The sequence below is a fragment of the Cervus elaphus genome, chromosome 4 (assembly GCF_910594005.1).
Source record: "Cervus elaphus chromosome 4, mCerEla1.1, whole genome shotgun sequence".
Lineage (NCBI taxonomy): Eukaryota > Metazoa > Chordata > Mammalia > Artiodactyla > Cervidae > Cervus > Cervus elaphus.
Genome location: NC_057818.1, coordinates 61,506,696 through 61,518,990, shown reverse-complemented (window position 1 = coordinate 61,518,990; position 12,295 = coordinate 61,506,696). Strand labels below are relative to the sequence as shown.

Here is a 12,295-nt window from a genome sequence, read left to right as displayed (position 1 = left end):
TAAAAATCCCTTTGCTACATTTAACAATACCTAAGGGGATGGAGGGAGGGAAGTTATAGTCACAGCCTGGAGACAAGGGGACCAAATCTCCCAGTCCTTCAAGTTCTTCCTTGGTTAGAAGCTTCAACAACTGCATAACTCTTTCAGGGAAGAGAAAAAAAAAAAATCAAAACAGGTTAAGACTCGGTTCTATAAGGTATTTATAATAAGTCTGCACTGAAGAAATACAACATTTTTGTCTTAAAAATGTGCTTACCTTTTACATAGAGGTTTGGTTTTCTTTTCATCCTGGCATGAACATGAACATATTGGAATAAACTGATATAATGAGTAGTGCATGACATTCAGTCTTTTCACAGTCTTCAAAATGAACTCACTTCTACTGTTTTACGAATTATCTGTACACTTATAATGTTTTCTACATTAAAGGAAAAAAAAGAGTGGCTCATAAAAAGTCATCCTTTAAACTCAAGGAACCCAAAAGTGAAAGCCTTTCTATATAAAGCCCTTACATCAATGGAATGTTCGGGGAAGAAGAGAAGTCTCCTCTCTAAATATATGGTTTAGTACAAGGGACGAGGCCTGAAGAAGTTCAACTGTCTAGTATCACACCCGGAGCTGGTCAGTGAGAACTAGACTTCCATCTGAATATTGAAGTGATCAACACCTACTTGCCCCTCTGACCTCCTCCTTTCTTGTCTTAGCTCTTCCTTTTGGAACAGAAATCCTGCTTCACAAAATCTTGTTTTCAAAGTCAGCATTAATATAGAAGGCAAGGTGAGAGAGGCCAGGAGAAAAACTGCCCAATCCCCAAGAAAAATCTGCATGCCTTCTATTCTGCTTCGAAGCAGGAAGCAGTCCAGGGGCTGGATGGACTGGGAACCTGCATATACCGCAAAGGTGCCTGTCCTGGAGCCCCAGTAAGTACGTATTTACTGTTATTCTGTGAGAAACATTTTAGTGCAAATGTCGTGAGTGGTACAAAGCCTTTAATCAGTGTTCAGGCCTTATAATTCAGAGTTCATATTGTATAGAAAACATACAAGTGAAATGAATGTGGCAGAGTTTCTAGTGCATGTTCAGCATGAACTGCCCATTAGGCAGTTCATACAGGAGAGGAACCACATACATGTTATTTATGTGGCAAACCTTTCAGTCACAAGGAATGACGTTGCAGATCATCTGAGAATCCTTACTGCAGTGAAAACTTACACATGTAGAGAATGCAGTAAAATACATCAACTTTTTGACCCTCAGAAAATTCAACCTGAAGGAAAACTACACAAATGTGTTAAGTGTGGGAAAGCTTTGATTCTGTGTTCAGCCCTAAGTCACCATCAATACATTTTTTTTTTTTTTACAATATTGTGATGGTTTTTGCTGTACATCTTGAATAGGCCATAGGCGTACATACATCCCTTCCTTCCTGAACCCACCTCTCTTGTCACTGTATCCCTCCAGATTGTCACAGAGCACTTCCTCACACATTAAACTCCCACTGGCTCTTTTACATATGGTAATATATATGTTTCAGTGCTAATCTCTTAAATACTGCCATCCTATTTCTTTTGTATATTTCAATAGTTTTTCCTTAGCGTTACGTTTTCTATCCACATGTTATGACCCAGATCTAATTTAATTTACATTTCTTTCCTGCCTTCCACTAACAAATACATAAATCTGTGGGTTATTTTTAGACTTTTGTAACATTATAATGCACGTAGACAATAACAAGGAACATAGTAGGTGCCCTGTAAATGTAAAGAAAGACAGTTCCTTTAAGACTTGAGTTCAGTTAGATAGTACACATAGAAATATTTATAGTGCCACGTTGATAATTTTGGTGAAAACAAATTCTAGTGTCTTAAGACTTTATATTTGACAATGTGCTTTGTTGTCCACAAGTGACAGATCTTTCAGAAACAGACAACAAAGACATGAGAGAAAATATATTCCAGTTTTTCAACAAGAAGTAAATTGCCTAATCACCGTCAAGTGATCATATAGAAATTTGACATTCCATTACATTGAAATATTGGCTTAAGTATTATATATTATGATGTAAACAAGTTTTTCTCATATAAGTTTTTGAAGCTTTGTCATCATAGGCATGGAACGGAAACTTTTATAAAGAAGAATACATTTCTTAGTAAAAGTTTTCTCTCAGTTCAGTTTAGTTCACTCGCTCAGTCGTTGCCGACTCTCTGCAATCTCAGGAATCACACCACGCCACGCCTCCCTGTCCATCACAATACTCCCGGAGTTTACTCAAACTCATGTCTATCAAGTCGGTGATGCCATCCAGCCATCTTATCCTCTGTTGTCTCCTTCTCCTACCCCCAAGCCCTCCCAGCATCAAGGTCTTTTCCAATGAGTCAACTCTTCACATGAGGTGGCCAAAGTATTGGAGTTTCTGCTTCAGCGTCAATCCTTCCAACGAACACCCAGGACTGATCTCCTTTAGGATGGACTGGTTGGATCTTGCAGTCCAAGGGACTCTCAAGTCTTCTCCAACACCCCAGTTGAAAAGCATCAGTTCTTCGGTGCTCAGCTTTCTTCACGGTCGAACTCTCACATCCATACATGGCCGCTGGAAAATCCATAGCCTTGGCTAGATGGACCTTTGTTGGCAACGTAATGTCTCTGCTTTTTAATATGCTATCTAGATTGGTCATAACTTTCCTTCCAAGGAGTAAGTGTCTTTTTTTTTTTTGGAGTAAGCGTCATAACTTCATGGCTGCAATCACCATCTGAAGTGATTTTGGAACCCCCCAAAATAAAGTCTGACACTGTTTCCACTGTTTCCCCATCTAGTTCCCATGAAGTTATGGGACTGGATGCCATGATCTTAGTTTTCTGAATGTTGAGCTTTAAGCCAACGTTTTCAGTCTCTCCTTTCACTTTCATGAAGAGGCTTTTTAGTTCCTCTTCACTTTCTGCCATAAGGGTGGTGTCATCTGCATATCTGAGGTTATTGATATTTCTCGTGGCAATCTTAATTACAGCTTGTGCTTCTTCCAGCCCAGCGTTTCTCATGATGTACTCTGCATATAAGTTAAATAAGCAGGGTGACAATATACAGCCTTGACGTACTCCTTTTCCTATTTGGAACCAGTCTGTTTGTCCCTTAATCATCTTTAAAATTTATCTTTGGCTCTGCTGAGTCGTCATTGTGCTGGCTTCTTTGTCTTTTTGCAGCAATCGGGCTGTGAATTCTCCACAGAAACGTGAATGGGGTATGGTTGCAGACTGGCATTCTGAAGGTTCTTTTGGTCGGTCCAGAGGACTCAGTGTCTGTCTGTTCTATGGACTGAGCTGAGCCTCTCTTTGCTGCACGTGGAATTTCTCTAGCTGCAGCAGCAGAAGCGACTTTCTGGTTACTTGTGTGCAGGCTTCTCAGTGCTGGGGCTGCTGTTGTTGCAGAGCACAGGCTTTGGAGCACAGGCTCAGTACTTACGTTGCATGGGCTTAGTTGCTGCGAGGCACGTGGCATCCTCCCACACCAGGGATCAAACCCGGGTCCTGTGCATTTGCAGGTAGATTATTTACCACTGCACCACCAGGGAGGTTCTACTCAGTGTCTCTTAAGTGGGCGCTATGTATAATATATTTCCAAACAAAATTGGGGTCATCAACCAATAACTGGGAGATCTGAAAACCAGGAGAGACTCCCCCAAACTTATCTGGCCTTGCTGAAGATGTCGATGGACCCAAGAGACTCTTCCTGAAATCCCAAAACTAGACTGTCCAAAGCACAGTATGATACCTGCTTTTCTCAATCCGGCATTCCCCTCAGGGTGCACTCAGGGCCCCTGCAGTGACTAATAAGCTTGATCCTTGGAGAAGTGGAATGTCAAGACATTTTTCTCAGAAGTGTTTGTATGAAGTAGCCCTTTCTAAGAGTTTTGTGTTTCACATTCTAGCTTGTCATCACTACACAAAGCCAGTCCTTGTTTACTTAAACTGCTTAAATTAATTCTAATTGCAGGAATATTCCTGGGTTCAGCTAGCACCCCACTTCCATCCCCACCCCACCAGCACCCCACATCAACCCCCACCCAACCCCAACCTGGCCAGCAGACCAGGTTTCATTCCCAGTCGTCTGAAATCACTTCAGCCTCATCAGCAGGACTCCAGGTACAGTTTGGTTCCGTCTCTCAGTCATGTCTGACTCTGTGACCCCATGGACTGCAGCTCGCCAGGCCTCCCTGTCCATCACCAACTCCCAGAGTTTACTCAAACTCATTGTGTCGGTGATGCCATCCAACCATCTCATCCTCTGTCATCGGATATGCAGGACTTCAAATGTTACGCCAATAGCTTCTTTCTTTCCATTGTGATTATCCCACAGAATTTTAAGGTTTTATTAAAAATGTTTACAGTTACTTAAACTAATGAGCAATCAATGCTGCAACACAAGACGTGAGAGACTCTCAAGTACTGCTTAACTCTGACAAGACACCTCTGGAACCAAAAAGAGGAACAAGCAGGTAAGCTTTCGCGCGCCCCCGTCCGGGCCCGCTCGACCCCGCCCCTCACGCGTCCTACGGAGGCGTGTGTCCTAGGCTCCGCCCCTCATTCTCCCTTTCCTCTGGAACCTACTGCTTGGGAATCTCTGGTGTCTTCACTCGAAGGATGTTTGTTTACAGCAATTTCTGAAGCCGAGACTTGGTAGGTGCGGTCTCCCCGGGAATAGTGAGGTACTGTTTTTATCCTTTTTAGTGTTGTTAAGCTCCGCTTAACTCTACTCTGTATCTGTGGTCTCCGGTGACTTCGGACCTTCCTAATCCCCAAACCTTTCCTCCTCAAGTAAATTCAGTTGTTGCCTTGAGAGGCCCGTGGTCTAATTTCCTTTCAGTGTAAACTCCTGAGGAAAACATATATCGTCCAAGAAATATATAGTAATTTATAGGGGGAAAGTCATTATAATTGATGCATGGCACTTGATAATTTTGTAAATATACCAAAAGACTTGTTCAGGAACTAGCTGAGAATTTAATCTTTGCAACTGGTGGTGGAGCTGGAGTTCTTTCTTGAGTGTTAGGGAGGCGTATTACTGTCCTTTTCTGGTTTATATGACCAGGGTCATAAATTGACTACAGAGACTCTTCATTTTAGGAGGTTATTTTTAGTGATGCTGGTTACATGTATGAGCTCTAGAATCAGAGAAAAACATAAAATGGTCTCTATGCTCAGAGATTTCCGAGGCTTTGAGACCCCATGGAGTGTAGCCCGCCAGGCTCCTGTGTCCATGGAATTTCCCAGGCAAGAATACTGGAGTGGGATGCCATTTCCTAATCCTGGGGATCTTCTGACTCAGGGATAAAACCTCCATCTCTTGCATCTCCATTGGCAGCAGGATTCTTTACCACTGAGCCACCTGGGAAGCCTCTTTGGTCTGATACTAGTGTTTTATTTGAATTAAAGAAGTGAGTTTTGGTTGGTAGTTTTCCAGTCAGTGAGACCCAGTGTGGATAATGCTAATTTATGGGCTGCTGACAAGTACAGTGGAAAGTGGTGTATATAGTGGGAAAATATCTTAAGAGATCCGAGAATCTGAAGGCATTTGAGGGGTAATTTTAGATTTTGTGCCTCAAGGTTGACTGTCAGTGCTACACTAAACCTAAGATGATTATGTGGGGCAGGTGGACAAGGAGCAGTTAGCTTCAAGTAATGAGGCCTGGTTATTTGTGGGAATGTTGTTAGTGGAATATTGTCAGAGATAAAGAATTGGTTGAAAATGCTTCTAGCTAACAGACCTTTGATAGAGTTGAGTAGATTTGGGTTGTCTTCATTAATTAAAATTAATCGGAGAAGGGAGGTTGTCCTAGAATTGTGAAGTCAGTGACATGAGTGTTGTACAGAGCTGTGTCGGATGTAGAGACAGGGTTATTGATAGGCTCAGGTCTTGGTGTGCAACTTGTGGGCTGATTGGATAATAAGACCTTAAGGATAGAATCCTGTGAGGATTGTTTTTCATGTTAATGGGAGACTCAGAATGAGGGCTGTATTGAGGAAACGCATTGCTTTCAGCAGTTTATCTACTCAGAGTGGGGGATAACTGATTTTACTGTGGTTAGAGTGGCCAGAAGCTTTGGAATCTAAGGGGCTATGGAGGAGGCCCCCCTTCCGAAAGAGCTGGGGTATCTTCCAATTAGCTCAGTCAGGGACAACAGGTGGCAGTGAGATTGGGGCCTTTCTCAATGACTTCTCAACTGAGTCCAATTGAGCCAAATCTCAAGGACCTTTAAAACTTTGGGATATCCCCAGTTCCTGGCATGTTCTCCCAGGAGGGCCAGTTTCTTGGTCTCCATACTGAGTGCCCAGTGCCTTTGCATTTGTGGCTTGTGTGTTTCTCTGTGATGTGCAGGCCCAGTGGTCTCTGCTATTTAGCCCTGTTGCTCAACAGAGCACAGAAAAGCGGTGACAAAATGTGGAGAAGTGGAGAGGGAGCTATCGGGGGTCTAGGAGAGGTGTGAGAGGAGGCAAGTTTCGGCCTCTGGATGAGCCCTCTGAATGGTGTAGGCATGTTGCAAGCACAGTGGTGTGACCCAGTTCAAGCTCGCTCTGCTGCCTGTGAGAGAGGCCAGTGCTTCCAGGAGACGACTTCTTGAGGCAAACAATGGGACTTCATTTTGAAAACCAGCCAACCAAGAAGATGGCTAACTAATATTTCAAATTGCCAACTTGTTGGTGTCTGGATGCCAGATTCTTTCATGACAGTAGGGAAAGAAGCAGTGAGGAAATAAAGTCAGAAGGGAGGATCCAGAGGGAGAGGCAGTGGGGAAGTAAGGTCAAAAGGGCCATCCGTCTTGCAGTACATCTCAGGGACAGCCAGCCTTCTGTGTTCATCTCTTCTTTCCTGCAGCCATTCACAGGTTGGGAGGTCAGAGTATCTCCCTGTGAGCTCAACAAGGCACTTTAGTTTAACAGTCAGGCCAAGAGGTAGGGTCCTCTGAGGCCAGCCATTATGGATGATTACAATAACCACAGCAGTGAGAAGCAAGGCAAAGAAACCGTTCCAACTTGGAATCACAATTGGTCTTCCCTGCAACAGTTGTGTGATGTTGTGTGGAACTCTTGACAAGGGTGGTCTCAGCTTTGACTGGAGGACCTGGATGTGGGCTCATAGCTAACTGTGGGTTGCCTGGAAGGGTGGGCATGCCATAGTGGCCTAGCTCAGTTTCCCTGGGACACAGATGCTGTGACTGAAGTTTGCATGCGTTGGTTGATTGGGAAAGTCATGATCACACCTGAGAAGGAAGGAAGAAAGTGGAATTAGGAAGAGGACTGTTACCCTGCATTGTGTTAGAATCAAGGCCTGAGCTGAGCCCACATGGAGGGATCGGTGCATTGGTCCTGGAGGTAGGATCCAGATGGTTCCCCACAGCATTGACTCCATGCAGTGGATTTTGTGATGTTTTTTGGAAGAGCAAGAATCATTATGCAGTCTGTAAAATAACTGTTGCTAAAATCCCCGAGGGGTTCCCTCACAGCTCAGTTGGTAAAGAATCCCGCCTGCAATGAGGGAGACCTGGATTCGATCCCAATACCTGACCATCTGAGCTGTCTCTTGAGAAACCTGTATGCAGGTCAGGAAGCAACAGTTAGAACTGGACATGGAACAACAGACTGGTTCCAAATAGGAAAAGTATGCCAAGGCTGTATATTGTCAACCTGCTTACGTAACTTATATGCAGAGTACATCATGAGAAACCTCAGAGACATTACTTGGCCAACAAAGATCCATCTAGTCAAGGCTATGGTTTTTCCAGTAGTCATGTATAGATGTGAGTGTTGGACGATGAGGAAAGCTGAGCACCAAAAAATTGATGCTTTTCAACTGTGGTGTTGGAGAAGACTCTTGGGAGTTCGTTGGACTGAAAGGAGATCCAACCAGTCCATCCTAAAGGAGATCAGTCCTGGGTGTTCATTTGAAGGACTGATGCTCAAGCTGCAAGTCCAATGCTTTGGCTACCTCATGCGAAGAGTTGACTCATTGGAAAAGACCCAAATGCTCGGAGGGCTTGGGGCCAGGAGGAGAAGTGGACAAGAGAGGATGAGAAGCCTGGATGGCATCACCGACTGGATGGACATGGGTTTGGGTAGAGGACAGGGAGGCGTGGCGTGGTGTGATTCATGAGGTTGCAAAGAGTCAGACATGACTGATCGACTGAACTGAACTGAACTGACTGATTGCTCTTCAGATTTCTTGATGTTAGTTTAGGTTGCTCAGGGAACTCTTATTGTTTGACTTTTATGCTCTGTTACTTAACTGTTTGATTCCTTAGGTTCAAAGGAATTTGACTTGACTTTACTCCCTCCTCTTTTAGTATAAAAGGGGACTGAGTTCCAACTCGGGTAAGATGATTTTCGGGGTACAAGTCCACCATATTTCGGTTTGCTGACTTTCGGAATAAAGTTGTTATTCGTGCCCCAACGACTTGTCTCTCAATTATTGGCCTGTTGTGTGGAGAGCAGTAGAAGCTTAGAATGTGTCCTAAAGGAACAGTACGGTTTTCATCAATTTGTAAAGATGTATTGCTCTTTTTGACCACATGATGCAAAGAGCCGACTCAATGGAAAAGACCGTGATGCTGGGAAAGATTGTGGGCAGGAGAAGAGGGCAACAGAGGATGAGATGGGTGGATGGCATTACCCACTCAGTGAACACAAGTTTGAGAAAACCCTGGGAGATAGTGAAGGACAGGGAAGCCTGGCGTGCTGCAGCTCATGGAGTTGTAAAGAGTCAGATTCGACTTAGCAACTGATTAGTGAAAATTGCTCTTTTTAAAGCAATGGTTAGTAAAATTTGTCAATTTGAAATAGAAAAAGCAAAAGGTACTGACGGAAGATATCACATACCTTATTCCTCCAGTCTCATACTGTAGGTTTTGACCTTGTGTCTCTGGAACTGAGCCATGTGGAGTTTGCCCTTCCAGGTGAATGAGGAACAAAGAGGAAAAATGTTATACAGGATGCCACTGTAAAGTGGAACGTTTTCCCCAGGGATAGTGTTGTATTTCTTATTTTAGTTTGCTGTACAGAGAGAAATCCAGAAAAATCTCTTGTTTTCTTAAGATGCTTAAATTATTCTAATGGGAGGAAATGTTTTGCATTCAATTGCCGTCCAACAGGAACTTTGTGGAGACCCAGGGTCCCAACCCCTGAATTGCCAGGAGCAGGACAGGGAAGAACCTGCTGACAAAACCATTTATTTATTTATTTATTGCACTTGAAAATATGTGGGTTATTTTCAAATACCTGTTGGTATTGCTTTCTCACATAGTTTCACAGTATTAAGAGAACAGGCCCTGTATGATTTCAATACCCTTTATTTAGGCCATGAAACTTTTGCACCTTGTTTTACGTCATGTTCCAGTGTCTCCTGGTTAATAGTCTATGGGAACTTGAATAAAATTTGTATCCTGCTGTTGTGTGAAATTGTATAAGTCTTAATTATGTTGAATTTGTTCACAGTTGTTTTCAGGTCTTCTATATCCTACTTTCCTGTCCATTTGATTAATTTTTGAGAGTTTAATATTGAAATTCCACCTAAAAATCTTAATTTGTCTACTTAAAAAATTATATAGTGGAACTGCAACTATTTTCAAAGCCTCATGTAAATGTGTTGTCATATTTTAATAATTTCAAAAAATTTTAAAAAGGAAAATATAATCTTTATTGAAACTTTTCTACTTGTTAGGAGGAAATATCCTAGTTTCCAACATAACTGGTCTACAAAGTTAGAAGCTTTTGCCTTGAAAGTGTAAGGAGGTAACACAGCGACCTGGCAAGGCCGGCCGCCTCTGCCAGCGTGGCGGCGTGGAGCCCCGCCGCAGCAGCGCCTCTGGTCCCCGGAGCCCGCCACCTTCCTCTTCTCCACTGTGCCCACTGCATGATTTCCTCGCATTCCGAGGGGGAGCGCAAAGTGACCCAAATCCTCAAAATTTCCAGGAGGCTGTGGGGGAATGTATAAAATTCAAATTAAATCGGAATAATTTAAGGAGAAGAAAACTGTCCAGCAGCCAACAGGCACTAAAAGAAGAAATCAAAGGTATGCACGGATTGCAGGCTTTTCAGTCTGTCCCCAAACACTGACCATACCCTGGCTGCTTAGATGTTGTTGGTAAAACAGTGGATGAATCTTACTAACAGGGGCTTCCCTTGTGGCTCAGCTGGTAAAGAACCCGCCTGCAATGCGGGAGACCTGGGTTAGATCCCTGGCTTGGGAAGATCCCACGCAGAAGGGAAAGACTACCCACTCCAGTATTCTGGCCTGGAGAATTCCACGGACTGTACAGATCATGGACTCGCAGAGTCGGACATGACTGAGCGACTTTCACTACTACCACCGTTCTTTCCTCAACGTATGACAAGAAGTTTATTTTGTTCATAGACATTTCCATATTGTAATTATAGAAGAATATGCTATGTATTTAGATGTTAAAGGCAACAGATTAAAAAAATCAGGCTGTAATTTATGGGGCCTTACAGGACTGGTAAGGACCTCCCTGCCCCTTGCCCCGCCTTGCCCTCGCTCTGCTGACCTGGAAGCTCCTCGCCGTGCCCCTCGCCTGCAGCGATCCGCCCAGCTCCCGACCCGGAAGCTCCGCCTCGGAATCCGCGCGTGCGTAGGTTTCCTGCGGAAGCGGAAGGCTGAGAGAGAAGGTGACAGGTCGGCCATTGAGTTTTTTTCTCCTAGTGTAAACGTGTGCCGCGCGCTTCGACGTCCTACCCGCCCTCGCCATGTCCATCTTCAGAGTCCGGGTGGTTCTCCGCAAGTAATATCCCAATACCCCGCCCTCCGCCCCAAATAAACCGAGAGGTCGCCGTTGCAGTTCGAGTATTCGAAATCGCTGTGAGGCTTATCCTTGCCGTTTGCTTTTCGGTCTTCGACCCGGGAGACACCGCCTTTTGGGATATTTTCCTGCTTTAAGCTTAACCGTTAGTACCTACGCCTGTGCCTTGTAAAGTCCCCGGGCGCGAGGTGGATTCGGGCACGCCCACCTCCACCGCCTCACCCTGTCGGCCCCTGGAGGTCGCGCCGACAGCCCGGCTCCGGGAGAAGCCGCGTCCTCTCCTCGGTCCTGGGATTCTGGAGAGCCCGCCCGGCCCCCTAGACCCCCTCGCTCCCAGCCTGTCTGCCCTCGCGTCTCCTCAGGCCTATCGTTCTGCCCCGCAGGCCTCCGTAGTCAGTCCGTTTTCCTCAGCCCTGGGCTGGACGTGTGACACCCAGTGTTTTTCCGTCACGAGTCCGTCTCGGTGGAACATGTGCTCTTTTCATAGGCGGGCGTTTCATTTACTCATCATTTCTGTAGATACAGGGCGAGGGGGATCAGAGGAAGCAGTTGACTGAGAGTGAAAGGTAAACTCAGAAGTGGAAAACGAGAGAACCGACAGGGTCGCCCAGGATGGCTGAGGCAGTTGTAAAGGGATGGCAAAATGAAATAGATTTAGCCCTTAAAGTAGCGGGTGGGTGAAAGAGAAATGGACAAAGGCGTGGGATCTCCAGGAGTTGGAGACAAGGAGAAAGCGGCCCTGCGCCTGCGGTAGGAGGGCTGACAGGGCTGATCCTAGGAGAGAAACAGGGCTAGGTGCTGAGTAGAAGAGAAGAGGAAGTAAGGATAGACACCTGGAGTGCCCCAGAGTGGGAGTGTAAGAGGGAGAGAAGCGGTGTGACTAGAAGGCAGAGAGGGAGCAGAGTTGGAGAAAGAGATGTATAGATGTTTAGGACAATTGGAAGGGTGGGGGTGGGGAGAAGAGCAGCAAGAGGAGAAACAAGTTGCAGAGGGGCCAGGACAGGTGTGAGGGAAGAAATAGGAGGGCAGAAATCCCACCTGAGACAGTGGACGATTAAAGGGCTGTTCCACGTAGTGAGGTCTTCCTGTTTTTGTGGTTGTGGCAAACGGAGGGGGAATGTTGATCCTAAGCCTTAAGCAGCCTGTTTTCCACTTGCAAGATGAACTTCTAAAAGCTTACATTGTCTGAGGAAGAAGCTGGGAAGAGGAGGAAAAAAGGAAAGAAAACAGGAATGGCTCTTTCTCAGGTAAAGTCATATTCTCAGTTGATTCTGTCTGTCCTTCCTGAAATGCCCTTCTTTGGACTTACTAATCATCTCTGACTCTGAAGTATCCTTCCTGACACCTGTACATGCACACTCACCAGGGAACTTCCCTCAGGGCCTGTCGTCTCCACTTAGATCCCATCTCCCCATGACCCAGTGGCCTGGACCTTGTGTGGAGGGCACCATCCTGGGCAGGGCTTCACACCCACGGGTTTGAGAAGGGGTCTC

General features: G+C 45.1%; 1 protein-coding gene and 1 pseudogene across 2 annotated transcripts in view; both read left to right on the top strand.

Moving 5' to 3' along the window:
• LOC122689686 (zinc finger protein 160-like) overlaps positions 1-12,295 on the top strand; it is a 125,028-nt gene that overhangs the window by 72,848 nt on the left and 39,885 nt on the right. The gene's annotated exons all lie outside the window — the stretch shown is intronic.
• LOC122692843 lies at positions 6,112-10,101 on the top strand (annotated as a pseudogene).